The following is a 26,880-nucleotide window of genomic DNA, read 5'->3' as shown; positions in this document are numbered from 1 at the left end:
ATATACTGCAGTTTTAAATGTAATACAGTATGTGGCACGGTGATTTTGCTCAGTATTTTGTGCATCTTTGACTTTTTTTGAAGATTGCTACACATTATGTAACATGATAGTGGCGTAAAACTAGAAGTATACTGAGAATCAAATGAGATTCATCATGAGAACTCTTTCTGTTACATTTGATTATCAGGAATATTAAAAAAATCTTTGTAGCAATTGGGGTGAGATTCAACATGGGTCAATACATTATGTGGATTAATATTTGTTATCACCAGAAGATCAGGGATGCATATTGGGTCCTTTCTGTGTCTGATCCTGGTCCTGGAGGTAGTTTTTATTCCAGCTATGAATTACCAAGTGTTAATTTAACAATTCGCTCGATTGGAATATTTAATAGTGTTATTTTTTTCCAGCTCAAAAGGTTTGAGATTTTATTTTGCTCATGAAATAGTCATGAAGTGACAATCTCCCAACATGTTTAAAACTAAGACAAAAATATTGAACAGTTCAGTTTAATCCTCTTATTAAGTCAGGTAAGGGTCTGGTTGAGTAGCTGATTGTTTGACTGGAACAAAAGCTGTGGTCCTCCAGAATCAGGATTGGAAAGCCCTGGACTATGCAACAGTAGTGATGTACTCCAGCGTAAATCCCTCATTTTTTGAGGAATGGCAATTCTAGCACTTTCTGAAAAGCAGCTTCCACTTTTCTTTCCAAATTACTTTTACGTTCTGCTCATGTGATGTTATCTTGACTTATATTTTGGGTAGATTTACCACATTTATAGTAATCCAAATATCTGCACAGTGCAATATTTTTGAAGGTTTTGTAAAATAAAATTCTCTGAAACATTTTCTTACAGATTACTGGCTGACAGGCATTAAACGTAGCATGTGCTTTCTAGAAACAGTTACTCATTTTAGTTGTAATATTGAATATCTGAAATGTAGTGTTTTTAGAACAAAGCTTTCAACTACAATGTTCCCTACAGTGGCGGCAATGTTTTTGGTCTGAAATTAGGAGATCAGTTCTATCTCAAGTCCATAAATTTAGCATGTAATGATAATCTCCTTTTCTGCTCTATACCCATCCTTACCTCTATTTATTATGGTGTGAATGTTTGTAATTCAAGCTATTCTGTATCAGCTGAACCAGTTCAGTCATCCATAACATTCTCCCCCCTCTGGAGTCCTCTGGCATTTTAACGAAGCATTGCAAAGCTGCATTTCCTGGTCTGCAACTCTGTTTAATGCTAGTGTCTGAAAACAAAAGACTGTCTGGGTTTCTTGAATTGACAATTAGATATAATTTATGTCTGACTTACAGTATGAGGATGACACCCATCTGTTATGTTTAGAAAATACTCTAAGAAGCTTCACAAAGCAACATTATTGCTTATGCTTCTAGAATCATTAGAAATAATCTTTTTAAAACATTTTAATTTAGGGATATTTGATGTTTTTTTTATAATTATATTCTAGCCAAGTCTGTGTTAACAAGCCTAAAGCTGTTTTATTTTGTAGAGTGAACTGCAGCTTGCATGCTTTAGGCTGTTTAGTACCCATTTAGTATCTTGTGGTGTACTTGAACAGAACTTTAAAGCAGTGTCTCAGCCAAGCCAAAGACCATACATGCACTATACTAAAATGTTTCTCTTTAGAAAATTGTCAAATGGTATTTTAACTTAGCCATCATGGATGTATACTTCTTTAATTAATGAAAATTTAAGGTTTGGCTGTGGGCCTCCCTCATATTTAGGTTCCATCAGTTCAAGTTTGGAAACTCTTGAAACTGGTTTTATTTCTTCTCCATTAGTTTAGTCATAGTAGCCAAACTTAGTAATAATTTATTTCAGTGCAGCAGCTGTATTTTATATGGAAATACAAATCATAGGACAGACACATAGTGGTTAGCAGAATATACATACTGACCACATCATGCATGCAATACACAGAAACTGCATAATTATTGGGGCTTGAAGAGCAGGGGTGCTATAAATGTTTAAATGTCAATAAGCAGTTTTACGCTTACCATCTGTAAAGTAGAATTGCAGCATGTCAGTGTTACAAATATAGGGTGATTCTGTTAGAAAGGTGTTTTTTTATTCCAAGCTAAGCATTATTCACAAAACAAATTTTTGGTTTTAGAATTTTTCCTAGGGGTTTTCATTGAATTGAACAACACGCCTGACTGCATCTCTGTACACTTTTTAAATGAGAGAGAAAATATATTTAAAGGACTGCCCATAAATCTAACAATGTAGTATTAAATACATGTCTATCTCATGATCCTTAAATGATTTAGTAATTTAATCATGACTTGTCCATACAGTAGATGAACAAATATTTGAGAAAAATATAATAAAGAAACGTTATTGCAGTCAGTTATGCAAACTCGTCAGTACCTTGTTGTTGCTTATTGTCTTTTTTGAGCCTGTTTATATTTCCTGAATGGCTGTATAATTAGATTGGCGGCTTGTGTGCTAGGAGGTCACAGGGTCACGTCCCACGATACCTCTGTAATTTTTGAATGCTAAAGAGATGTGAATCACATACAAAAATCCAGAATAGACTGCAATGGGGAAGAAAGCAGACATGTATCTGTTGATAAGCAATGGCTTCCTCAAGCATCTGTTTCTCGACAGTTGTTTGAACGGTGGGGGTGTCTGTTGATGGGGAGAAACAATAACATTTTGGAATGTATTATGGCAAACCAGGAGAAATATGGATACCTTTGTGAAAAAGAGACCGTCTGGATCCTACGGCACATTCTAAAGAGAGTGAAGGAAACGCATCAGTGTTCATGATTATTTTGCTAATATAGCAACAAAAACTAGTCTTTGACTAAGCATTTTTTCCCTGTGAGACTCAAGAGTTTTGCAGTCTGAACTGCGCATTACTTTTATTATATTCCATTCAATATTCCTATAAAGGTGCAGTAGTATCCCCCAGGACTGTTCAGTTTTAGAGAAGAAAATATTTTCCCATTGGCTACAGATTCATCTTCTTAAGTGTATTTTGATTTTTGTGTTTTGTTTGGATACTTAAATAGGCGTAGTCATCAGATGTTTTGCTAGAGTCATTGTCTGGTATATTTCATAGTAAGAAACACCCATCAACCAACAGAGGCTCACTCAATGAATCGGGAGTTCAAGAGTCAGTCTTTTAGCATGGTGTTTCTCATGGCTGTGGGGATGATGTCCATAATGGATAGCATTGTGTTAAAAACTGAAAGTAATGGAGAGACTTCATGTTCGACAAGCTTTGAAGCATTTGAACGCAAGGTATTGTAATGGCTGATCATGCTAGGAATCGAAGAAACAGAAAATTGCAAATGAGAGGAGGCTAGTGAAGAGTAGCTAAATGATCCAAGACTATTCAGTGACACAACGGTTGCAACATGACTTGGCAGCCTTATTCCATTGATTCCTGCCCTTCTTCATGTGAATAAGTGCCTTCTGTCCTTATTCCTGATAATGCATTTATTATCCATTTATGTCCCCTTCTCATGATCCCGGTGTTGAGGCCGAAGGGGAGGTCTGACGATACTGTTGCTGCCTTTCCTTTCAAAATTTGTCAAGCAAAAAAGATAGTTTAAATCTCTCCATGTACTTGGAAGAAATATGTAGGCAAGCTTGGTCATGGGAAAATTTCAGGTTTGTGATAAGAACTGCGTGTCTGCTTGTGAGGCAGTGTTCCTCTTGTATTTCTTTCAGTACCCCTAAGATCATTCTGTAAGCATGGTTGTTAGATTTCACTGTGCAGGCACTTTGTTCCCAGTGGCTACTCCGGTAGCCATGGTTACGGCATCCCCCACAAAGATGGTGACTACTACTTCTCGCTTTACTAATTGTGAGCGAGTCAGGCATAGCTGCCAGCTTGCTTGATTTACGAAAGTGTCTTTTGAAAGGAAATACTAGGGGCTGTGTTTTTTTTTTTCAGGTTTAAAAATAGTGTTCCAGCCTACATCTGCTTGGCCAAGAGAAGGTCCTCAGGTTAATATATATGGTTTGCATTTAGAAAAATGTCAAGTGACCTATAACCCATTTTTATTTCTTGAGATTTGCAGATAGGCAGAATGACCCCACACTTGCTAAAAGGACTTACAGCGAACTTTGGCCTAGATGAAAAGACCGTGGATGAACAGGATTTATGAAGGGGAAGAATGTGTGTTTGGTTATACAAGGAAAGACTGGCCTTTTGCATTGGGTGTGGTATAAATAGCATTCATAAACGCACGTTTTATAGACCTGTCATTTTTGTGTATACTCTGCTTGATGTAGCTGGCATTTGAGTTGAAAAAGCATCTAATTTTTCTTAAATTTTGCAAATTGTCTTGTTAATTTTTTTCTTCTTTGGCCTTTTCTTAGGTTTTACCAGTTTGAGTACGTTTGGGTGGACCTTACTGCTGAACTGACGACTGCTGAACTGAACTTTTTATGAACAAGTTGGGAATATTTACCCATTGAAACTATGACAGTCAAGTGAGTCACTTTTGTTTAATATTCAGTCAAAACCGATTCAGGAAATGTATCCCTTAAGGATGATATTTGCATCTGCTATTCACTACCATACTGTATATTATATCTTTATGATCATCATTACTTAGTGCTGTCAAAGATTACAGACCCTATCAAGAATATAAAGGGCTCTTGTCCCACTGAAACTTACGTGATTTGCATTGCAGTTAATTTGCATCCTCATTTGCTCTGGTATGTTTGCAGTCGCTGCTGTCTGCTTTTGTTTTCTTCGTAAAACCATTCATTTGGAAATATTGAACCAGTGCCACCAACTAGCTGCTCTGTCCTGGGATTTCTTAGTTCACAGTGCAAACAATGAACATAAAATAGGCCACAAAAATTAGTGCAACTTGCAATCCAGTGTTGTGGACAGCTGATTGGGGAAGGAAATAATGCAGGGTTACAGACATTTGTTTGTATTCAGGCAGTTCAGTATATACATTATAGTTATAGTTATTATTATTGTTGCTGTCAAAAGTGTGTTTCGCCACCCTTTCTGGCTATTGGACAATAAATCCCTCGTCATGCACACACAGGTGCAAATTTAAATATTTAATTAGCACTACTGCTAATTGTAACTTATGAAAAAAGTAACTTCAGGTCAGCAAATCCACTATAAACAGTTCAGTTTCTTGGTGTATAATATTGGATTTGTATTTTTTGTTGCTGAAAACCTTGTCTGTTACTGATCCTTTAAGCATTCACTCCAGAACAGCTAGTGTTGAAGCAGGTAAGGTCCATTACATTGTTTTTTAGCTTGCTATGTATATGAATATTTGTTACAGAAGGAAAAAAAGAAAACTACATTTTAGATGTTGCTCTTTCAATAATAGATTGTAAATAGAGGCATTATAAAATAAGATTTTAAAAACTTCTTAGAATAGGTATGGAATGTCCAGGTGAGTACTGATGACATTTTCATCTGATGTTACGTCACGTTCTTCAGGTTCATTCTTTCAATGAGAAATGAGTTTGTTTTTCACTGTTTTGTCTAAGGTCTTCTTGAACTGGGGTAGACCTACAAGACAAAATTGTGTTGCAGAAAACACTGTTTCGAAAGAATGTACTTGGAAAAAATTGCGAACGCAAATAAAAAGTCTTATTAAAAGGTAGATGCTACATTAATCTGTGGAGTCACAGTGGGATCACAGTGTACTGGATTCTGTTTGGTTGGTTATCGTTGGGAAAGTTCAGGTATAAATAGAGTAACCTGTTAACACAGTAGGTTCTTCAGCAACCCATAAACTGCCATAATGGCAGTACAAATATGCTCATCATATGCGGGTGCAGAGCCTCACATAATGAAAATAAGCTGACTTTCCATTGAGATAATACTGTACTTAAAAAATGCACCTAGCACAAAATGGAGCATGCAAAACAATTATCTGATTGCATAGCTTCGTTTATTATTTAAGGCCTGTTGTATAGTGTAGTTGGGGGAGTGATTATAGTAAAAATCTAAACATTCAATTCCTTTTAATATATGAGTTATTTATATAGCATAAAATATTACAACTTAATTTCTGTGTAACAATGTATGCAACATCCATACTATATTTCCATGACCTCTAAATCGACTTATCAACAGAACAATAAAAAGAGGTACAGTGCCAAAATGTGAAAAATCTAACTGTTGATTTATAAAAGCAAATGGTTAAAAGAATCAATGTTTCAGCTACGGTATATTGGACAATAAAACTTGAATTTTTTCAAAACGTGTTTAACAACACTGGCAGTCTTTCACATAACATTGATTTTACAAGTTCTACATTTTCTCACTATTTAGTTTCAGAGTACTAGACCTTTTATTGCAACTTTAGATGACTAAACAAGTCTTTTAAAACTGTTACCATTATTTGTGTGATACTGCCAACATGAAAATGTTTTTCTTGTCAAGTAATTAAAAAAAAGATTAGAAATACGAAAATCCAGAGAGGTTGGACAGGATCCTAGACTTTTTTATTATAAGATAAAACTAAAGAGATTTAGCTGAAATGTTTATTTTAAGTGACTGATGTCACAGGAAACAAATTTGTGTACTGGGGCTTATACAGGGACTGGTCATGTTGTGTGCTACATACTGTGCAGCACCTGTTCATAGCACAAGAAAGCACATATCAACATTAACTCCTTACATGAAATCCTCAGTGTGATTTGCATTGAATTTTATTTACTATTTGTTTCTAATGAACTTGTAACTGACTTTAAAAGACAACTTTTAAATAAATTATCAATGGAATAAGCTATTAAAAATTAACTAATTAAAATTAAGTTTTATTCTTAACTATTCTTAACACTATTAGACATCAGTATGCATTAAGGAATTCATTTTTGTAAAAAATGTTTTATAATTTCAAATATGAAGGTGCTTAAGTTTAGAAAGCAGATAACATTGTATAAAAAAGGTATTAGGAAATGATACTGATTGATTTTTTAATACAAAGCTGAAAAGATCTCCAAAACATTGCATTTCAAAGTCATCTTTAAAAACTGGAAAATTTAGAAGTCAAAATTAACAAGAAAACATTTTCATGGTGAAATTTTAAATAAGTGATGAGCTTTGACAAGCTGCCTAAAGGATCAAAGGTATCCTAGCAACCATAGCTGGGAGTGATGGAGGGCCACATTTAGTTGTCCATTGTTCTGCCTGTGCTGGTCAGTGTTTGAGTACAATTGTTCGTCTGGAAGAATGATAAATGTTCTGCCAAAAGGAAGTTAAGAAGAAGTGAGGAATTGACCCTGTCACTGCCACAAAACAAAGCTTTTCTCTCCATGGCACTGTTTAAAATTCATGCTGTCTTGGGGTTTGGCGATTTAGACTTTAGTCTGAAAAAACTAATTCTGTGTTTAAACAGAATATGTCCTTCACATACAGATTTTTTTTTCTAATGTAGCGGTCAGTAGGCTGACAATTACTCTGTCAGGTGTTAATATGATTCCTGATAAACACTTCGTGTGCTTTCTTTTCTGCTTCCTACTTGCAAAGAATATATACATATTGCTGCTTAAATCTGAATAACATAATGTATTTCTACCTTGAAGAAGGTGGAATCACGAAATAAGCTTCTTTAATATTAATACTGTAGAACTCTGTCTAGAAGATGTCCTTGTCAAGGAAATACTGATAGTACATTTTTTTAAAAATAAAGGTAAACATTTTTTCCTCTTTTAGTGGTAGTGTGAAGGACCTTTTGGTGTATTAAATTCCTTGATAGCGATGTTGACATTAAGCTAATTCTAATGTCACATTTGTGCTTTAGTACTGATCGCGTTTTTTGTTCAAACATTCAAATCTCTGTAATCTTTTTTTTTTGAGAAAATTACTATGGCTCTTGTTCCCTCTAGAGAGAGACTTTTACCTTGTCTCAAGAAGGCAGTTGTGCAGAAAAAATAAAATGGCTAAGAAAAGACAATGAACATTCACTAAGTCAAAATTTTAATTATTGGCATATTAACTGGAAATGTGTTACTAGGGTTAGGGTTAAGGGGGTTAGGTTAGTGGTGGTGGGGTTACTTGTGAACAGTGCATATTGAAAGCGAAGACCAGACTGGAATTTAGAGCACTACCTAGTAGCCCTCCCCCTGCCCCCAGTGCTTGTAATTCTGGAAGGCCTGTCACCACAGGAGGATGATTATACATCTGAATCGTGACAGTCCGTTCTAGGATGTTAAGTCAGCTGCCCCTGCCGTCTCTCAAGAAGGCTAGCATGTTCAGCCACCTCACGTATGAGTGCTTGTGTCTGATTTGTGATAGAGATGCAGCAGGTTAAGGCCACACATCTTAAAGGTTCAGGGTTCAAGTAGCTGTCAGGCGAAGCTGACGGGCTTGTTTACATAGTCATCTAATTTCTCCATGAATGAATATATAAATCGTCAGCCCCCCCCTCAGTAAGCTGGCAGATATTCTCAGCCAAGTCACCTAGAAGTAGATTCTCTTCACCATTTCTTTATGTAGCATAAGTCTACCAGAGTAGTGAAATTCATGAATCATGTGTTCCTTGCAGACAATGTAGTATTGTCATATTTGTCCAGATGTTTTTTTGGTTGAATATTTTTACTACAGTGTTTTGAGCTACAACTGCTTGAAATGTGTGGATCTACATGTCTCTTAATGCATATATTCTGTTGATTAATATTGGAATTGATACGTTGATAGATAATAGGAGATATTTACTATTTACCAATATCAATGGCTGCTGGTGTGACTCTTGATGGCCCTAAATGAGTTGAGATCTCCACAGAGCTAGGGTCACATTTAGCTAAATGTGAATGTCAGGTGAAGTCAAAGAAAACCGTTACCCTAGCTGGTGCAGTAATCCTTGACCTGTGACCTCCAAAGCTCATGAATTTGGAAGTCTTCTCCTCTGGCCCTCAGGGTGCTTATTACCAAGGCAGTTAAATTTTTTGCTGTTACTCAGCTTGGCTTTGTATGGTTAGAGTGGCCACTGGCAGCCTTTCTGAATGTATCATTGCAGTCTCTTATTTTAAAATTTTGGTGTGAACCAAAACTGCTAAACTTCAGTTTGGGAAGATTCATCCTTTTGATAAACTTCTTCTTTTTGCTGTTAAAAAAAACATGATTTTTTTTAAAAGCTAGTTAAGATGTGTTTTCTAAAAGATGTCCCATTGTGAGAAAAAACCTTGTCAGAATTCACAAAAATCTATTTTTATTTACTTAATGGAATTCAAGTGAAAGTGTGTTACTGCACAGAATATAGTTTTCTATCTGTAAGATAATACAAAAGAAGTTGTTAGTTGCTGCTGTAACCAACCTTGCATGTCAAACTATTGAGGAACACAACTGTTTGATTTGAGTTTTCTTAATTATTGTTTTTATAGTTTTTCATTTAGTTTTTATTGTATACAATTGATACCATGTAGCTTAGTAACTTTTTACACCTGGATGTAATGTACAGTATGTCTTTCAATGAGTCCATCATATCTATGAGAGAATGGGAGGTTGTTTCTAAATAAATCTTGTTGATTTGTGCACCACAGTTGTGAAGGCAATCACGAAATAGAACACGCAATGATGCAAAAAGGAAAATGTCAGAAAGTAACTTTTTTTTATTCTTATTTGCTTAGTTTTGTGCCTGGAGTTAAATCCTGAAACTTCCTTTTCTGGGGTCAATGTACAGAAATTAGACCACAAGAAATCAATCTTATGGATTTTGACTTTACACTTCAATGTAGATAGTATAGCCATTCTGCAAACCATACTCCTCTTTGCTTTTGTTTTAATTGCAAATCTATAATATCATGGGTTTGTCAACCTCTGTTGACCTAAATCTTCTTGCCTAACAGATTCTCACTGCTGTTGTTGAAATACAGTTGAGTGACCCTAGGGTACATTGTCATCCAACCATGACATTGCCACTATAAAGTGTCAGAGCTCTTTACTGCAACAGTATCACACCGAGACTGATTATTGTAATAGTTCATCATTATAAACATCTTTTCCTATCATTCTCATTTTTTATCGGGTGATAACAGTATAAGTAAGATACCGGAAATTTGGGTTTTTCGCTTTGGATTTTTTTGGACACTTTTGAACAGAGCTGCTGGGTCCAGCAGTGCTCCAGTAGTCTTCCAAAATAAAAAACACATAGCAAGTAGCAACTTTAATATTGAAAAATATTTATACTAACTTTCTTCTAATGCATGTCATGGTGCAGATTTATTTGTTTGGTACAAGATAAATTTAGTTACGGAATGTGAATTGGGTTTTATCCCAGTTTTATGTGGATGGAATTGCATGCATCCTTTTGAAATGCTTTTAACTGCATTTAATAGATAGTTCTGGTCTACTAAATAATGGATAATCTCAGATTCTTACCGGCATTTAGAAAATTGGTGGAATCACATACATAAATTCAGGTTACTTAAAATTCCACTTAACAGTTATTTTACATCTACAATAAAGAGCCAGGAAGAGGGTGCATCTCTGAAATGGCAGTAATGTTCTGTGTGCGTGTCACATTTCAAGTGCTTGTTTTTTTAGATCAAAGCTTTCAGACAGGGGAGTTGCAGAATGTCCTCTCAGGCCACCATAGGGGCATATTGTTCAGGAAACATAAGGAAACACAGCCACGAGCACTGTTGTCCAGGAGGTGGTTTCTCTCTCTTGTGCTGTCGGCAGAGCACTCTGTGCGAAGATCATAAAGAGCATAGTTACAACACATATCCTTTTTTGTAATTCTCAATGTCAGCTAATTTGAAATTCAGCATTAAAATGCATCATGAGTGTTCTAATTTTGTTTTTTTTTGCAGCTTTAACCATTTAAGGATATCTTTATCTGTTTAAATCTGTTTTGTAATTGATAGTAGCTGATTACAGTTTAGTAAAATATATATACTGTATAATGGAATTTACTCATTAGGAAATGAAAGGTGCTGAACACAAGAACAATAATGTTGAGATTCTATGCAGTTCTAAAAGAACATGAGAAAATAAGAAATATTTTGTCCATCCAGTACTTTTGGTTGCTGGTAAAGGTGATTTCAAGGCATAAAGTTGTACAGTAGTATAATCAATAACTGAAAGCAGTTTGCCTCAGAAAATAATGTCATTCTAAATTGTTTAAATGCCTTACAAAAAGAGAAAGCAGTCTTATCTTTGAATTGTCCATGTACTATCCCAGACTCCCATTGCCTATGGATTAATGGAACATTAAGTGATTTACCAATATTTAGCCAGATCTGTTTTTTTCTACATACTGTGATTTACCATTCTGTAGAGCTATATTCATAATTAAGGCCTCCAGCTCTGTGCTTCAGTGTCATAAGGTATTTTTATTACAAAAAAACTTAAATTTTAAAAAATATAAATATCAATCGTATAAAAGAAAAACCAAGAAATTGGGTTTGCATGCTGTTCTGGTCCATACTGAAGCATTGCAGTAAAGCTTTTTTAATTACTGGGTGGGACACAATCATTAAGCTAATTTTAATTGAGTTTGTATTTATTGCTTGCTTTTCCTATGTGGTGTTTGTTTTGCATTTTCTTAGAAGGAGATATCTGTAAAGCTGTTTGTGAAATCTTATTGACTCCTGATGGTGTAACTTTTGCACCCTGCTTAATTTTGCCCTTTGTCATGCAGACCGTAGTAAATTTTCTCAGTTTGAATGGGATTCTCTTGTCACTGTTATAAAGCCTACAGCTGTTGTGAGACTGTGGCAGGTGCAGAACACAAAAGAGGCTGTCATTTAGTCTTGAAATCATGAGCCATCTCAAAAGTGTTGAAATGTCCTTCATCATCTAAATCTCTTTTATATTGGTACACTGTCAAAGGCTTTTGATAGGCATTCTATGGAATATAAAAAATACTGCTAGCTCCATGAGAGAGCAGTAGTTTTGTTATTATTGATTGAAACACCTGTAAAAGATGATCACTATTATTGAATTAGAATTTTTTTAAATAATTCATTATATATATGTCATAGCGTAAAAAGCAGAACAAAACGGCTTCTTAATTTCATAATGTACAAATTGAATGCCAAATAGTAAGTGCTGAGTGCTGGGAGGTAGAAACCTAAACTTGAGGAACATTTTTTTAGACTTGGTTACTTTCATACTTCTGTTTTGGACAGCGAGAAAAAAAATTGTGGCTCTGTTTGGGTTTATAGCATCTCCACTGTGGTGGAGGCGAAGGGGTTAGGTTATTCGAGACCCTACCCGTTTTTACATTATTACAATTAACTGTATATGTTGTATTAAGCATATGAGAAGTCTTATCATTTTGTGCTACATATAAATTATTAAGCGCTAATATCATTTTTTTAATCTCAACACTGCATATATTATTTTATAATGTGTAAAGTGTTTAAGACTATAAACATTCACTGAAAATATAATAATTCATAATGTTATTTTTTGCTCTTCCAGTATACGGAAGCACATTGCTGCCACTAAGGGAAAAAAAAATTGCCCCCTTATCTCATAATTACGAGATAGCAATGCTTATGTCAGTGTATGTGCAACCTGTTACCTTGTGCACTGAACACATGTAGAAGCTACGGTGAACTTGGCTGGCACTTTCGGTTTTATGATTGTGTCCAGCGCTGCATAATTTGTACGGATTTCGACTGGGGTTTAGTCATAATGAAATCTTACAATTATAAGCAAATATGAACAGAATCATTACAAGCATGAGGACAAGTTTTGTGGGATTTAGAGATCAAAGCAATGATGGTTCCGTTATGAACAGTTACACGTGCAATCACTTCCACTGCTTAAAACTGTAAGTCCGCATGTAGCGATATAGGTACTGTAACGGACACGCCGACATTACAGGTTGTGCGAGCCGGTTGCCAGCGAGGTGACGTCACCCGCCCTTCCCTGTGAATAGCAGAGACCTCAGCTGCCGGGCTGAGGGGAGATCTCCCCTTAGCTCAGCCGGCTGGTTCCTTGTTGAGTGCTGCCTGAGACCTGGGTTTGAGCCCCAGTGGTGAAGGGCCGAACTGATGGGAGCCGCGAGGGCGCAAACCCATGAGAATGAATACCCGAAGCTCTGTAGTATGAAAGGAATAAATTAAAAGTTTATTCCATGCTGAAAAGAGAAGAAAAGAAACAACGTTTTGGCTGTGAGGGCTTCACAGCCGAAATGTTGTTACTTTGTTTCTCTTTTCAGCATGGAATAAAAATGGAATAAATAAAGAGAAAAAAGCATGGAATAAATGGAGAAAAAAAAGTAACACAACATTTCAGCTGTGAAGCCCTCACAGCCAAAACGTTCTTTTCTTCTCTTTTCAACATGGAATAAACCTTTAACGTGTTCGTTTGCAGCCTAAGCATGCTGACGTAGCTGCCTACTTGAAATAGGTATTATACAACAATTGCGCTATCGCGTGAGCACATAGAGTACGCGAGAATTACTAAGTCATAATTACAAGATAATTTTTTTGTAATTACGAGATGTTTCTCGTAATTCCAAGATAAGAGTGAGGATTTTTTTCCCTTGGTGGCAGCAATGGGCTTCCGTACCAGTAGGAGTTACTTTATGTCCAATATATGACAAAACACTTTTTCTAATTTTATTTTATGCTGCTGCTGTTGTTTTTTTGTGTCATATACCATAAGAGCAAAGGGGATGTTAAATACAATTAACCTAAAATTCCAGATGCAGGTAAATCTGAAATAAGTCGTATAAAGGCTAACAGCTCTTTTGCATTCCACTCTTGTAATCCCAGGGGTTAGCATGCGGTGTATGTTAATATTATAACAATTACAAAACAATAAAACTGCACATTTAAAAATACTAATAAAAGTCATACAGTATCTCTTGAACAAAATTATTCTTATTTTGCTGTTTGTAGCATTCTTAGTTATTAAATTGTATGCTATTGTCTTTTCAAAGTAGTTTACTTCTGAAAAAAATATATTTTTACTAGGCTTATTTCATTAAAGGATGTGCTTGGGCTTATGGTCTTTGCTTTGTGGTGGTATTTTTTTACATTTTACATTCTGACTGACATAAGCTACCTTCCTGTTTTATTTATTTTTTTAGTTTCTAATGTAAATTGGGCCACAGAGACTAAGGTCTGCATTAACAAAAAAAAAGCCCCTAGCACGTAACCACTGATGTCATGGTTCCTATAGTGAAATGTGAACATTTTGTGATAAGTTCGATTTCTTTTTCCCCGTAGCATGAAAATTCTATAATTCCCATGAAGGAAGAACGTCCCATCAGTTCATGTGTGTAGGTCAACCCGGAGTAAAGCAGTTTTAAAAGGTCACAAGAAGACAGGTTGGAAAAGTGAATATTGCATGTTTATTAATGTTAACATAAAGTTGTAAGTTTCCTTTCTTTTTTATGCATGGAACAATGTATTTTGTTGCTGAAAGTTTGTTTACCTCAAGAATAAGTTTAGCATGTATCTTGGTCGTTATGTGCAAGTAAAGAGAGCTCTGGCTAACCACAGCTACAAAACCAGACATTTTTACTTTACATTCCACGTCCACTTCAAAAGAGACGTTTATCCTACACTAAATCCTGTTTATACTGTGGACTAGGAATATCCCCTTGTTCTAGTGTCACTCCTGTATCTGAAATAAGTTAATCATTTTCTAGTCGACATAAAATCGTGCTGTCCCCAATTCTGATTTCCTCAAAGCTGTACCCTTGGGTCTGCCTTTCAGTTGTATGGTGACTTACTATAGATTCAGGAATTGCATTTAAAACTGAAGTAGGCCCTTGCTAACCCGGGTAACATTTCTTTTATCTAACCTCCTGGATTCTTACCTACATAAATCAGTTACATTAGACCTTTTTAACACACATGACCCCAAAAGTAATTCACTTAGTGGTGTTTAAATGAATGCATGTTTCAGTTATTATGCATTTATTCTTTCCAACATTTTAACATTTTATTTCCTGTTAACAATAAAATGCAAGTAATTGAAAACTTAGAGGTTTTCATGACCATACAGTTTCTAATTAAGCATATTATTCATTCTCATAAGGGTTCAGTTGAGTAACTGAAATGTGCTCGGCTCATTTGGACCAAAGACCAGAATGTTGGTGTTTGAACAATGTAGGTGGGCCAGTGGTGTGAAACACCATTAAAATTAAAATACCCTTTTCAGTGTCGGTTGTTAAGAAGGCAATGCTAGTTGCTCAGAATATTTCATCTGAGGCTTTTCAACTTCCTTCTCTCAAATGTTTTTTTTTGTCAGGGGTTTCCTTTACTCTCCGCACTTTAAATTCTTCCAATCATTTTGTTCTTGAATTCAGAAAATGGTTACCTGCTTATCATTTATTTAAGTTTTTAAACTTTTTAAAATAAATTTGTAAAGCAACATTCAGTGTTCTTCCATCATTTGTTTTCCACACCAGACTTTGCACCCTGTTCCTTAACTAATAGCCTCTCACAAAGAAAGTGTCACCAATTGAACTGGAAAACAATCTTTTTCTTTTACAGAGGCTAATTCACTCCATTTAAATTCTAGTGTTTGCTGTGATTTGTCTTGGTTATCACAGACTCAAAACAAATGCTAGATCATGAATAACAGCGTGGCGAAAATGTGTTGAATTAAATAGTCTTGTGTTTTCCTGTTCTGTGTGAGAAAGACAGTTTCCTGAAGAACTGTTAAATACGTATTTGAAATCAAACAATTTGCAGGCATTTGTATTAAAATACCTCTTCTTGAACAAATAAATTTGCTGTCTTTTTTTCATACACTGTATGTGTAACCACAAGAGAGAAGTACAGTACGGTCTGCCTTGTTATCTTGTTGTAGAACAGACACATGATCTTCACTGGTCTGAAGAATGATCTTAATCTAGTCTTAGTCACAGTATTCAAGTTAAGCAATGAATGAATTTTAATGATTGCTTTCAAAAATATTTATCTGTCAAGAACTAAAATGTTGCATAAAGAGGTTGATAAGCAGTCTGAGGGGTGCAGAAGTCAGCCAGTAGATTCTTGGGACTACGGAGAATGCTTTTTTACCCAGACATTGCTGTTTTGGATCAAGTGTATGGTCATATCTTGGATTAAGGATTCAGGAGATAGACAAAGACTGATGTCTGTTGGTTGGGCTGAAATCACTTACAGTATAACTGGCTTGCTTATACATCAAAGACCCCTGTAGCCTGTTAGACACGTTTGGATTTGCAGTGTTAATGCATGAAATCTGCACCTCTCCTCTCCGTGGTGCCATAACTATTGAATATATGGTGCTGTGGGCCAACAGTGTGAATAACAAGCATATGGACTGACGAGCTCATATCAGAATAGGCCTGTATGTTCTTTGTCCTGTGTAAGTATGAGATTTGGAGCTGTGAGCTGGTTTCCTGAAAAAATATTGGTAGAACTGACTATATTTAAGAAGAGTATACTGTAGGTTCAGACATTGAGAGCAGTAGACAGTGGGTATGACTGGTCCACAGTTACACCTGCTTAGTCATAGCTGGGTTGTGGTTATGAATCAGTCTTTTTAAAACACTTTAACTGGACAGACTATTTTTTCCTTAAAGTGTGAATGTTACACTTTTTATTCATTGTTTGACTTTACGTCATTAAATGTGTTAACTTGTGTTAAATATTAACATATAACATTATATTGAAATTCCTGACTACCTACTGTATATGATCACATTGCAGAGGTTTAAATATGTAAGCAAGCTGTATTTATATAAGACAGGACAGATGGAAAATACATAGGGGAAAAATTTGTCATTTTGGAACCAGATATTAGTTTTTAATTTTCCGTTCTCTTTGATGTCTATGATCTGTTGACTTTTTTTTTTGTTCCTCACCTGTTCTTCTTTTAACTCAGTCATTGTCTGTGAGTCTGCTTAATTTATGCTCCAGAATGTGCTAAATATCTGCACTGGCTAGTTTTAAGAAGGCTTTAGTCTGAAGTGTAGTATCTAATTTTTCTGTCCAAGTATATCTGTGAATTGGAAAAAAAAATCATATGCCTTAGGGTATGGAATAGGAATAATTATGCAGTAACCAAAATCTCAATTGGGGAGCAAACAGTACAGCTGTCAGGAACAAAAAATATTTTAGTTCAAAAGAACAGTACGGATTGGTTTTAGCCAGTTTGCGTGTTTTGTTTTTGTTATAAGCCTTATGGTAATACTCTAACTTTCACACATAATAATAATACATCACTTTATTAACCCTTTACAATTTCTTGAATTAGGAATTTGTCTTTTTGCATACCCCAGCGTGCTCTCCATGAGACACACAGACAGGGAGAGAGCCTGGGGTCAGAGCGCATGGTCTGCCATTGTACAGCACCCCTGGAGCAGTTGGGGTTAAGGGCCTTGCTCAGGGGCCCAACGGAGTAGGATTCCTCTGCCGGCTGCGGGATTTGAACTGGCAACCTTCCAGCCACAGGCGCAGATCCTTAGCCACAGAGCCACCGCTCCACCCAAGACAGTATTTAGGAAGAATGTTAGCTAAGGAAAAAAGAATAACCGGTAAAAACAATACTTTGGTTAGACTATTATAAGTATTTTTAGAGTCCTGACAGGTCACTTCCTTAAAAGTGTGGTTCACATTCATTGTCACAGATGGGAAATTTGCTTTGCAGGCAGGTAAACAATACATTGAACACAATTTGAGCCCTTTAACATTTAAGAGACGCATGTAATTTCAAAAAGAAAATAAATATACAAATAAAGTAAAATATACAATGAATTTTTCAAATCAGGCAGGTTAATAGTCAAGGAAATAAAAGGTTGCATTTGAATCTGGGTAGTATGAAATGACACCCAAAAGGAAGGAGCTCAAAATCACTGAGCAAGGGGTAGTCATGGCAGAAAATGATTAAAGTAAAGGGCTTAGTGACTTATAGAAGATGGGTATCAGCAATAATACATTTCACAAACTGCTGTTCTCTTGGTCAGGGACAGATGACTACATGAATTTAATCTCCATGACAATATTCTGACGATAAAATGTAGAATTTACTCTGTGGGACAGCCTAGTGTTGACATTTTTGTTTGTCCTGGAAGATTCTTTTGTGGATGAGAATGAAGCTGTAATTCGCACACTGTATGTGTGATTTTGGTTAACCTTCTGTATGAAATGAATCTAAAGTTTAAGTCTCCACCTCCTTTGATATCTGGTTAGAAAAGGTTGGAGAGAGAAATACATTTGTAAAATCCAATGTTTAATTATTTACCAGATCTTTTTTTTCCGGCTTTCACAAGGTAGTAGAAAGTGGTGTGGGGGAATGCTTGGATCTGACTGACTTTGTTAAAAAGTGTCTTGGACAGAAGCTCATGGCAATAGATTCACAGACCCTGATTAACACTAATCCTGGATGACCTAATGCGAATTTAGATTTCGGAACTTGCGCAAATGAAGGACTGTATTTGTATTTTATTTTTGAATGTCAAGTGGAACACTGCAGCACAAGAAAAACTAAATGTGTTATGTGATAGTATCAGAGCATGGTGTGATTTTTCACAACCCGGATCTTTTTTTTGCTGAAATAAATTGGACTGTGAACTGTGTGGCATGTAAGAGAAGCCTCTGTTTGTTGGTGCTTTATCCAAGTGAACCTGTGAGAAAATGGGTTTATGTGGAGTTCTTATGAATCATACAAAAACTGCAGAAGAAGCACAAATGTTCAGTGCAAAACTGGAATAATTCACAACGAAAGAAAGCCTAAAATGTAACTGTACTGGGGAAACTGTCAAATCAATAATGAATGATGTGGATAAAAACTGAACCTCTTCATTTTCCCAGTATGCAAACTTTCTAGGTCATGTTTGTGAAGTGTTAGCCAAGCTGAAAACATCTCTCTGCTTACTGCGCTGAACAGTGCATTAATGCATTCTATTATAAAATAATTATAAAATTATTAAATCATTTTAATTGTGTGATAGTATTTAACAAATACTAAAATTTCTTTGAAGGACAGCACTCGCAGTACAATTGTTTATATCAGCAGATAATTATAATAATGGTTAAAGAGTAGCTTGTGTTCTTCAAAGAGGTCTGACGTAACACATAAACACATACAATACTTTGTATCTAGAACAAGAAATTATTTTTAGTGTTTTGAATTTGTGGAATTTCATTGACTAACAAATGCATAGACCTCATTTATATTAGGGTGAAATTTTACTAACAAATTCTTGGTTAAGGTGATGCACAATATTTTTTTGATAGAACACTTTTCCAGACAACATTCACATGTAACCTAGTTTCAAAGGCAATTGACATAGTGTCGTTGTCTCTTCAAGTGCTACTGTTTGCATATGTTGAATGCCCAGACTGTAATAAACAAGACTGTAATAAATAGCTTACCCTATTATGGGTTCACAACTTGCTACCAGAATAATTTATTGATTTTACCTGAATTAATATGGGAAGAAAAACACAGAAAACACAGTTAGAATGTTTTTTTATTTAATCCTTTATACAAAGGCCTTGCGAGCAGGAGCTGTTGAAGGCCGTTCACTCATTGCTTGTTTACCAACGGGCTGAAACACTGGAATTTTAACACACCAGCTTCGTCACTGTGTATTGAAAATATGTAATAGGTCAAGGAGAGCTTAAGGGGGGCTGTAAGGGATCTGGTCAACCAAGGCTAAATAGGATACCCTCCTGTAACTGTTAATAAGTCAGTACCTACTGTGGTAAAGCAGGCAGCTGCTTCTGGACATCATAAGAAGCGGCATCACCAGAATTTCAAATTGCCTTTGCTCTTTCAAGTTTCCCAAAATAGCAGAAGGTTACATGCTTAAGCTGTTTTGGGCTATAGGTTGGATTTACTTCAAGAAAATAGTATCTGCCGATTTATATTTTAACTGCATTTAACTGAATGTTGCAAACATATAACACTCGGTTGCACTTGTATTTTAGGGCTTATCTGTTTATTGGCATTAGATTACATTCATCCTAAAGATTTTACCAGGGACCTGGTTTTAGTGCATTTTTCAGTTTTGTTTAAAGATTTTTTAATGTCAAAGATGTTTATAATTCTTTATATGTAATTCTGCTGTTAAGGACATTCAGTAGTTTTTGGGGACGGTCAGCAGCCTCTCAAGCTAAGCCAGATTTCCACTAAAATCACCAGACTCTTCTTGGTAACTGAAAGGACACACTGGGTGTGCAAGGATTGTCAGACCTCCTTTGAAGGGATTAAAATGGCACCAAATACAGCACTTGTGCTGCAGCACCCCAGCAGTGTTTCATGGCAGTGATTTGTTGGGCTTTAATACAGGAGAACTGGCACCCCTCCTTGAAAGGAAGATATTACTGAAATCAGACTCAAGCCTGGAGTACAAACATGGGTAGAGTAATATTGAACCAGATGTCCTGAATCATTCTTGCACTCTTGCCCATTCCAGCAAGGCAACCATGTGTTTCAGCAAGGTCCCTTGATCCATCTGCATTAAGCTATCTGAGCAGGTGTGGACCCTGTGGATTCTTGTCAGGCAGTGCTTCTCTTTGCAGTGTGTAATTGAGCGCCATCAACAACCCATTTAATATATTATATAGTGGTATAAATGATTGTTCATGCATTTTTATAAATTGAAACAACTGCATTAGATTTCACATAGTTTGGTCAAAAATCTCTCCTTGTAGTCTAGTTGTCTTCTAATTAATCTCATTAATTAGTGATGAGAAAATTAATGTATAGTGTTCCTTGTTTAAAGCAAAGCTACCACATTTGGAAATTATTTGCTTTCTCCCATTAAGAATCTACACTTCCAAAAAGACTGTTTCAAGGGGAAAACTATTTTTGTTTCCCCTTTTCCTGGCTCTCTGAAAATGACCTTCAGCTTGCATGTCTGTCTCTTTTTAAAAAAGTTCCATGTGGCCATAGCTCAGAAATCAACTACAGGAACATTACCATTGTAAAAGTGGAGTTTGGGTTGAGACAGATTTAGAAATTGGAAGCCACCTTTACACGCCTGCCATTCTAAAATTCACAATTTTGAGCTCTAAAAATGTGAGTTCTAGAAAACACCACTGTACGGTACTTGAAATCGAAAGTATTCTTCAGCAAATAATAAGCTAATGAGTCCAATTCTTTTTTAGAACTAATTAGTTTCAGTTAATACTAATAAGTGCAATTGTTTTAGCTGGAATTGACTGTGCTGGGTGTGTTATTTTGAAAAGCATCACGTCACTAGCTAAAGATACCCTTTGAAGTGTGGTTGACCCTTAATGTTTCTTTAGTGTGGTCACTTAGGGTTAACTTGCAAACTCAGCATATATCTTGTATATAGCAATTATGCTTGAGACTATCCATTTACTGTCCTTAATGTAACGTTCACTGTGCCCAATACTTCCTGCTTCAGCTCTATGGTTTTTAAGGCTCGTCCAGATGATAGTCCGAGGTTGGTAACTACTGCTTTTAAACTGGCTTAAGTATAATTTGTAATTTGTTTTGAAACGCACATTATCGGACTGAAAACAAACCCATTTAAAGAAAGTTATTGTTGACATTTCTTTTACCCGACTGAAGTATGGCCACCCCCTTCCCCCCCCCCATAAACTATGTTGTCAACAAATATTGTGTTGGCAGTATTGCAGTGATATTGATGTGCTTCATGTCTTGTTGTTCGGAACTGCAGAGCAGCATCTGATCTTTTGTCAGTGCAGTCCAATAATATGAATTCGTAGAAACATTCAGACCAGTTTCTTACATGAAGGTCCTCAACCTCTTAAAAGCAGGTCATGCAGACTGATCTATTTAACACCCATTTCAAAATAAATTACCCTTTTCATCAAAAAGATCAGTCCTTTGATTCCAAGCACATAACTGGCCTTTCATGTTTATATTGCTCTATGATAGCAATATACTGTACTAGTGGCAAGACCGCTAAAAAGATTTAACATTTAATGTTAGTTGAGAGCTCTGCAGAACGCCAAATAATTTGAATTATTGTTACAAAGCTGGCATCAATGACAAGCATAGTATTCCTGAAACACCTGGCCATCAGTTTAATGAAAACCATACATAACCATATTACACAATTAACATCCTAGTCAATACTTAGTATTCCATGTGTATATTGATTGATTGTTTTTATATGTATTGTTATAATAAAAGTCATATTTCAGAAATTATATATAGTATAGACAGGGGTACAATATCTTGGAATGCTGTTAAGGATGTTCATGTTACAAGTTGAGTCTTAATTTTAGAATATGGCTGGCAGCTAGAAGAGAACTTTACAAGGAGTTTAGGAGGGAAGCTGAAAGGAATAAAAAGGACAGAAGTGAGAGAGTTTAGAAGGAAGGATGGAAGGGGAGAGAAAGAACAGGTAACCATGGTGGAGAGAAGGGCCGGTCATTCAGAGAACACATGACATGACAACAGACACAGCTTAAGTGCTGCAGGCCAAGCTGAGTGCTTTAGTGGAGGAAGGGCTATCGGCAGAGAGGCGTTTACTCACCGGTCCACAAATTGTGAAATAATTTATTTCTATTTTGAGGTCTGCAATCTAAATGAGCCGAGGACTGGTGGGGGAGAGGTGTAAGAGTGTTACATATAGCCTGTTTGGTTTTATTGTAGCTAATCAATCCACAGATTTAATTTGTTCTTTAGAAAAAAAACAGGATATTGGCTTCAACAATGTGGGTAGGTAGCTTTTTACAGACCCCCTTTGTTTAAAAACTGCCTCCTGTTCACAGTCTTAAATGGACTTTTCCTTAGTCTTCACTTGTGTGCTCTGGTTCGTGTTCTACAGAAGTCCATTGGGTTGCTTTTTCCAACACCTTTCGGGATTTTGAAAACTTGAATCGGGTCCATTCATATTCTAAATTAGGTCTTAGTAGTACATTGTGCAATTTTCAAATCTCTTGTTCTATGCTTTTAACTGTAGGCCCCTAATATTGTTTGCCTTTTTAAGTGCTTCCCCACATTGTGTAGAAGATGTAAATGATGTGTCATCATGTAGCTTGTTCATGCTTAGTGATTCCCGTTTTGTATATATAGTTTGTTTTTTCTGCCTGCATGTAATACTCAGCATTTGTCTATATTAAAAACCATCTGCCAGATATTTGCTGAATCTTGAATTGTATTCAAACCCTTTTGAATTTCCTTTACAGTTTATACTTTGTTTGCCAATCCTGTTTTTGTATTGTCTTTAAGCATTACTATTTTGCTACCTGTACCAAAGTTTAGGACATTTTGATAAGTAATAAGAAGAGATAAAGGAAGCTGGTAAACCAAAGGTCAGTTTAAACTTTGTTGAGATTCAGAAGGATTGTTGCACACTGACTCCAGCTATATGTGGGCAAAGAGAAGTGCAACAGTAGTGATAAGTGAAAGGACAGTGGTTGCCACAGTTAACCAAGCCCCAGTGCACTAGAGAAATCCGAGTATCACAGGTTGTAGATATTGGCTGACCAATAACTAGTACTGAAATGTAGGAAGTGCCAAAGAAAAGTCCTTTGCACCATTTTTTTTCTGGGGAATGCATGACTTTGCAGTTAGCATCCCTACTAAGTATTTGTATGTGGTTTCATATACTGATATATCAGCTTTCTCATTTAATAGACTGTTGTGTGATCTCAAAATTACATAAAAGTACAGTGAATGTGTTTTTCAAATGAAATGAAATGAAAACAAAATGTAATTAAGTATATTGATTAAAACACTGTATGAAAACACCAGCTTCAATCTAGAAATGTCAGCTGTCTGACCTGATTTGATTATGAGGCCAAAGCAAAGTCAAATCTGTGAGTAAGGCAATAGGCAATGTAAAAATACTTTGCACATCTTTATTACTTTATGCGCAGTATGGACTAAAAACAAATTGAGTGGGTCTTCGCTGATATTTGTTCAATGGCTGAAACCACAGAGCACAGATGACATGGGAAAAGAAACTGGCAAGCTGTGAATATCTAAGTAGCCAACAGAAGCCTCTCCTACAGTAAGTAAAGTCCTGACTCCTGCCTGACTTCCTGATGAAGTCCACTGATGAAACAAAAGTCAGGTGAAGTCATCAGTCTTAGACATTTAGATTTCCTCACAAGCATGAAGAGGGAAAAACGTTTTTTTTAGTTGAAAGTACACATGTAAAAGCAGAAATCCAGGTTTGGAAAACTGGTGTTTCTTTTAATTTACATGTGTTCTGTTTATCCGAAGATATAATTTATTCTGCCAATAGCAGAAGTCTTTTGACATCTAAAGAGTTATAATCTGCTGTGCAGTTAGTTTCTGTAATAAATTTAGTAGTGTAAGTAAAATATGTGTAGACTGGGATTGTCCCAAAGAGCATTTCAGGTGAACTACCATCACTAGGTAGAAAGGTCTACCTACCTATAAAAGTTCTTGTGATTATTTGAATTTCTTGCTCTACCCAGTGTTCCTAGCCTTTAAAAAAATGCTATGTCCTGCCTAAAAGGATATTGGAAAAGAGTATTTTGTGTTTTACTTGTTTTTGTTTTTTGTAATACCATGTGTTGTATTAGAGTGTTTTTTAGTGTTGTGTGCAGTTATGTTCTTACATGTCTTCATGTGGGTGACTGGTGCTGTAGCAAACACTAAGCTTTAGGAGTATTTATGCTTTAAAATCCTTGGGGGAAAACAGCTATGAACTACACGTTTGAAGCACGTGTGGTGTACTCTTCTCATAATGTTTCTTGGCATTTTAACTGGCAGAGAAAAAACAACTAAAATACGTCCTGCCATTCTGCTTGTAATACTGAAAGATAATGACAAATGAAATTTAAGTACTGGATAAAAAATATTGTTTTAAAATTGTATTGAAATTAAGATGTGGGGTTTTTCGAATTGTGATGTGAATTTGTTTCTGTAGTAGAAAAAAAACGTTAGAAAAACCTTGCTAATTTAAGCTTATGAACAGTTAAATATCAATGCATTAACTTTTGTGGTGTGGACTTTTAATTTTCAGCTTGCTTTTAATCTAATTTCTTACTGTAAATATAAAAGACAGCTGTATTGTGGGTATTTTGTTCATTTTGGTTAATGGATTTATAACCCCAATACATGTTATAAGTGAGAAGCAGCCATCTAGCTTGTTAGGTTGCTAGTCACTAATTAATCTAAGGATTTCATCCAAGCATTTTATGAAAGATGCCAAGCGACAACATGACTGGATAGCTTGTTCCAGACGTCCCCTGAAAAAACAAGTAGAAAAAAATAGTCCCTTCTGTTCTTGGTTTGAAATGTTGCTTTCCACTTGTGTTCTCTGGATCGTGTTTTGGGGATTATTCTCAAGAACCCCATTTGTTTTTCTTTGTCAGTGCCTTTGAAGATTTTGAATAAATCAGGTCTCTTCATAGTCTTTGTTCAAGACTACAAAGATTCAGTGATTTTTTTTGCCTGTTGGAGAAGGGCATTCTTTAAACCTGGGAAAGTATCGGCTTCTTTTTTTTGGACTGATTTCAGAGAAGTACTATCTTTGTAACATGGTGACCAAAACTGTACACAATGTTCTAAATGCGGTCTACCTAGTGCATTGTAGTAGTTTAATTGAAAATAGATTAGATTTTAATTGATCTATAATGATCATACCAAGTGTCATCATTATTTTTACTTCATTTTTTGAATAAGCCTTTTTTTTAGTGATGTAACTTTTTATATTGTATGAACTGTAAAGGCAAATTGACTGAGAATTAAAACCAGAGAAAACAAGGAAACCTGGTTGCAAAGAGATCACTGGTTCTTTTTGGGTCACTATCAAAGTCCAAAGCCAAAAGAGAAAACAGCATTTTCTCTTTAAGTTGAAATGTATTTAGGCAGATATTTTTCTAATGTTCTTAGCTTTAACCAGCTTCAGTGAACAATCTGTAAAATGTTGTTACACTACAGCAATGGTGTTCACGTTATTGACTATAATGGTCATGTACTATCATGTATAACATGAAGTAGTCATGTTAGTAGTCAGTATCTTCTTATCTTTTGAATAATATAATATAGCATGAAGAGAAATATAACACAGGTGTTTTCCAACATTAAAGAAAATAAGTTAAACACTGTAGGATGTAACCTATTAGGCAAGACAAAACTGTGCTTCAAAAACTCTCAAAACTGTGCTCTCCACTCTTAAGAGATATGGTGTAAACTTGTACTGTTTTGTATGTGTATCTGTTAATTGGCACTATCTCTTACTATCACAACAGAGATGGCAATTGTTGGCAGACATGCTACAAATGTTGGAATTATTTTCAATGTACACAACTGCAAGTAATTAGCATACTCTATTTGCCTACTTCTATATCAGTAAATAGGTTTTGAATTTATATTTCTGGTCAATTGCAGAACAAGTATAACGAACCATAAGCAGTCACATATCATATACAATAAGTACAAATGAACATTGTTTACATTAAGCTTAAGGAGTTTAAAGCAAGTAATAGGAGAAACAAATGCAATATGCCCAAAGATTGTGAATAGATTTACAGTGATATCACATACAAAAACAAGAAACAGTTATCAAGCTAGTGTTTTGCTAGTTTGAGGGACATTCACAGGATTTAGGCACTAATGCCAGAGGAGCTATAGAAAATGCTTAATGCCTGACACCACCTGAGAGTAAGAGGTTATATTGCAGCAGTGTGCCTGGTACAAAACTGTAAGAGGAATGAAAAGGATATATCTGATCATACAGAAGTTAGTTCTTAGATAAACATGCTCGTGTGTCTGAAGTGGACTATCCGTACCTGCTGAACATTGGAGTGATTCCATTTTCAGCCTTGTCACAGAGAATGACACTATGGAACAGTTTTGAAATTAACATCACCTGCTTGTCGAGGAATCGTGTGCTGCTAGCTGCTCATCATGCAGAGGAACTCCAATCAGAAACTCATTTAATCTACGAGGTGTGGCCTCATTGTGATTCCATTAGAGGCTGCCATGATTCGTTCCTGGTTCTGAGAAATAATTATTCCTTCTTGATCAGCTTCTTGCTGGTTCG

General features: G+C 35.7%; 1 protein-coding gene across 8 annotated transcripts in view; it reads left to right on the top strand.

Annotated features, from left to right (window-relative positions):
• sema4d (sema domain, immunoglobulin domain (Ig), transmembrane domain (TM) and short cytoplasmic domain, (semaphorin) 4D) overlaps window positions 1–26,880 on the top strand; it is a 71,694-nt gene that overhangs the window by 17,682 nt on the left and 27,132 nt on the right. For 6 of the 8 annotated variants that reach the window (XM_088909982.1, XM_088909981.1, XM_088909984.1 and 3 more), the window contains exons 2-3: window positions 4,364–4,477; window positions 14,159–14,259. The gene's annotated coding sequence lies outside the window, so the exon portion shown is untranslated. Of the gene's footprint in view, window positions 1–4,112; window positions 4,203–4,363; window positions 4,478–14,158; window positions 14,269–26,880 lie in introns of those variants that run through there. The other 2 variants (XM_088909979.1, XM_088909977.1) reach the window with 2 other exon arrangements.

The sequence above is a fragment of the Atractosteus spatula genome, chromosome 3, assembly GCF_055471065.1.
Source record: "Atractosteus spatula isolate fAtrSpa1 chromosome 3, fAtrSpa1.hap1, whole genome shotgun sequence".
NCBI lineage: Eukaryota > Metazoa > Chordata > Actinopteri > Semionotiformes > Lepisosteidae > Atractosteus > Atractosteus spatula.
Note: the sequence above shows the minus strand (reverse complement) of the source record. Positions and strands in the feature narration are given on the sequence as shown.